At 37.9% G+C, this 4,027-nt stretch overlaps 1 long non-coding RNA gene across 1 annotated transcript; it reads left to right on the plus strand.

Moving 5' to 3' along the window:
* The first annotated feature begins 928 nt into the window (after window positions 1-928).
* On the plus strand, window positions 929-4,021 carry LOC105449054. The gene is made up of 4 exons (XR_974303.1): window positions 929-1,172; window positions 2,010-2,094; window positions 2,820-2,974; window positions 3,167-4,021. It is a non-coding gene; the product is annotated as an uncharacterized LOC105449054 (long non-coding RNA).
* Window positions 4,022-4,027: the final 6 nt, after the last annotated feature.

A 4,027-nucleotide genomic window follows, 5' to 3' on the forward strand; every position in this document is an offset into this window, starting at 1 on the left:
ATTATGTCTGATGTAGCTCTGACTCGAACCACTTCCATTCTCTCTGCCTATGATTTTATCGGCAGTATCAGAAAATGGCGGTGATAGTAGTTCCATCTCAAAAATGGAAGCAATTGGCGCTAGTGTACGGGGGGAGGTCAAAACTTTATCGTAACTATAAACTCTTTAACTTCTTCTGGTACTGCATCTCTTACAGCTGATGTTGATCTACGATTCTTCAAATAAATAATTGTGTTCATCGCCTTTACTTTTGTCCAGTACTGTTTGTTTAAGCCTGCATCGAATAACATACTTCTCATTTTCTCAATAAGAGTCCTGTTATAGTTCTCTCTGCCACGTCATTTTACTGTGGCGTATAAGGTACGGTAGTTTGATGTCTTATTCCATGTTGTTTCAGATAGCTCTCAAACTCTTGACTAGTATATTCGCCACCATTATCAGTCCTCAGGCACTTAATAGATTTATCTGTCAAATTTTCAGCCATTGCTTTAAATTCTTTAAATTTTGAAAGTACTTCACTTTTTTGACGCAACATGTATCCAAAAATCTTCCTACTGAAGTCATCTACAAAAATAAGACAATATCTTGCACCGCCCCATGATGATTCTTCAATTGGTCCTACTACGTCACTATGGACTAACTCAAGTAAATTCGATGCCCTCCATGACTTCATTTTTGGAAACTTTTGAACAGTCTGTTTCCCTTTCAGGCAGATTACACATGGCTCGGATTCAACTTCTAGAAGTTTGATGCCAGTAATGACTCCATTATTTAAGATCCTCATGTAACCGGATTTTATCATGCAATTTTGCAATAACCGTAATTTATATATCTCTCTCAAAGTTCTGTTTTTGTCAGTATCGGACTTCTGTCTCGAAGAGCCTTATCGTCAGCGTGTACTTTACAACGCCCGCAAAGTTCTTGTTACTGTCAATGAACGATACTGATTCTTTTTTTATTTTCAGCAACACCGAATTTATTCGCATATAAATCTTACCAATTTACCTCTTCTTTCAGGTACTTACTCGGTCGCCACTTCGTTTGACCTCCAACGAAGAAGGATAAGCCGAAAGCAACTGCCACCGATGATCCTAGTTTGGCCCGGTGTTCTTTCTCGCAAGCTGCCTCGGAAGATCTCACTCCGGAAATGAATGTGATACGACCACATGCAGGTATGTAGCGGGAGATAGTGTGGGTGCGCTCAATAATGTCTCTTTTCTTTTGATTTATATTGTTTATTATAATCTTTAAATGTTCACATGCGCACTCTTCACACATTCACTCGTTTTTCTAACTCGCTCGTAATTAGAGTACGCGGACCCGCGGTAACACGGTCGCGTCTCCGTCGCGTACGATCCCACGAAAAGTCGTCGGTCAATTCGCGTTACCGTTTTAAAACGCAATAAATACAATGCAAACATGTTTTCCGTAAACGCGGAAAGTCGTCGGTCAATCCGCTTCGCGTACTAACGAATTCGTCGATAAGATGGTCGTATCGTTAAAGAATTCACGCTATGCAACTCGTGCATTTACAATTTGCGTGATTCTGGCGAGAAACTCACGAAATCGCGTTTAATCGCGTTAATTACGACACGCGGTATAATCTCGTCGCGTGCGGGACTGTTCCTTCCCTTTGAGACTCGCAACGACGTTCTCAATTCGGTAGCAGCTAAGAAAAGACGCTGCTGTTGGCGGGCGAGCGGTTTATATACCTCCCCACCCCGTCAACGTCTCACTCTCGTACGTTCCCCTTCCTTCCACAATTTAGGAAAGAAGGGTACGTGGAGGGTCCAAAGTTGTTCCCATCTCTGTTTATGGATGCCTTCTAGAAGTTTCTAGAAGCTTCTAGAAAGAATAGTGGATTATCCACCTTGTAAATGAATTCGTGTCTTATTGCGGGCCTTCTATGCCCTGATTGTCTTATTTGCCTTATGGCGTACCAAGATGGATCAAAATAATCATAACTCTAACTTTGTGGTAAATGAAATTCTATTAATGATTGTTTTCAGGTACCTCTCGGAGCTGATGTGGACATCGAACTCGAGGGATGAACGTTTTGTGGATCTCATCAATCTTGGAAATTAAACTGAAATGGTAAGTATATCTCTGATTTACTTTCTTTTCACTTTGTTACAGCTAAACTACGATATACGAAATTAAATGTGGATATTATGTCTTGGGAACAACTTTGCTTTTGGTTTATGGATATATAATATATTTTATTTAAATCATGCACACACACACACTCATACATAGAAAATACAAAAGATTTCACAAAAATATAACATATAATATCGCATACCCCAAATAGGTCTTTACATCGAGTGTAGCCTCTAAACAAAATCAATATATCATAAAAGTAAATTAATATTGTGCGCCTAAATTTGGCCTTCAGATTGCACGTAATTGGTGCTACACATGTGGTTCTTGTTTCACCCACAAATCATCTTAAACTAATCATGAAGTACAACATAATATATGACAATTTCTCGCACTAGACCGAGTACATATAATCTTCAAAATAAAATATAATAAAATAAATAACATGCTTCATCTCATTATTCGCGATATTGATTAAACTCGGTCTTTACTTAATTTGTCTAAACGCAATAAAGTTCGCAACCTGAGCAACATTGTAAATTATAAAACCGTAATACTGAATATAAAATATAATCTCGCATATAATTAAACAACAAAAATAAACAATGACCAGTGAATCGATTAATAACATAAATCCAAAGAAAATAAAATTGAAATAAAAGTAGATAAAATAATGAAATAAAAAAATAAACAATTATCTTATTATTCTTTGTCCGCAGTTGATTCGGCCTGATCGTTTGGTTGTTGGCCCTCTCCCAAATCGGTATTTTCATTCACTTTTCTCACCTCATGTGAGATAAATGCGTTCAACAGATCCACCGCGCATTGCGCCCTGCCAAAAATGTCATCTTCCATGCCTCTCTCATAATTAAAGGTTCGTATTCAGGACCAAGTCCATTAAGCATAACAAAGCTAACGAAATCATTTTCGATATTAACACCAATGTCAACTAGCTTATGTACGGTTGTTAAAATGTTATTAATATATTCTTCCATAGAATTATAATTACAAATTTTAACGCCAAAAAGATGTCTTTGCAGTTCAAATTTTCTGTTCATACTTTTAGTTTCGAAGGCTTTCTGCAAATTGTCCCAAGCTTCCTTGGCCGTTTTAGCATTACATGGACGTAACATGTCGGCTTCATGCTCAAGCATATTTTCGCTAACGCTCTATTATTTTTGTCTGGATCACCACCCGTCGAATCACTCACAAGCTCCCAGAGACCTTCAAGCATGAGGCTCATCTTTATTGCAAACTTCCATGAGGCATAATTTGATTGCCCATCTAATTTTTCAATATTCGGCACTGCCGAATATTGAAGTAGAAATTGTAATTGGTATTGCGCTAGCGGTAGTGGCCATGTTCCACGAATATAACAAAAAAAAGATAGAGCCGTTTATACACGAATTACGATTTTCTTAAAGAATATTATTATCTTTTACTTTATTTGCGTTCTTCTAGGCCCATAACCTGTTAAGCATAGATAATAATGATAGGCTGTTCTACTCCATTAACAAATATGTGAAAGTACAGCTGCTATTCCCGTGGGACTTGCATCGCAAGCTAGTGTAAGAGATAATTCTGGATTGAACGGCATTAGGACACGGCTGTTGGCAATTTCTTCTTTTAACTTTATGAAGACTGCTTCACAGGCTGTCCATTTGAATGTTGTATTTTTCCAAAGTAGACATCGTAGAGGATGTGTAATAGTTGATGCATATATATTGGATATAAATCTTGTGTAGTGTTATGTACCGCGACGCAACGACGCCGCACGTTATCGATGGTCCTCTTGAGTTCCTAAGCTGACCTTATGTTTAGGTCGTATCCTAACACTACCCTGCTAAAAATGTTCGATTAAAACCGATTAAAACGTAATCCGTTTTAATCGAATTTAATCGGTTTTAATCGGTTCAATCCGTGCCCG

Source organism: Wasmannia auropunctata, unplaced genomic scaffold (genome assembly GCF_000956235.1).
Source record: "Wasmannia auropunctata unplaced genomic scaffold, wasmannia.A_1.0 LD336078.1, whole genome shotgun sequence".
Lineage (NCBI taxonomy): Eukaryota > Metazoa > Arthropoda > Insecta > Hymenoptera > Formicidae > Wasmannia > Wasmannia auropunctata.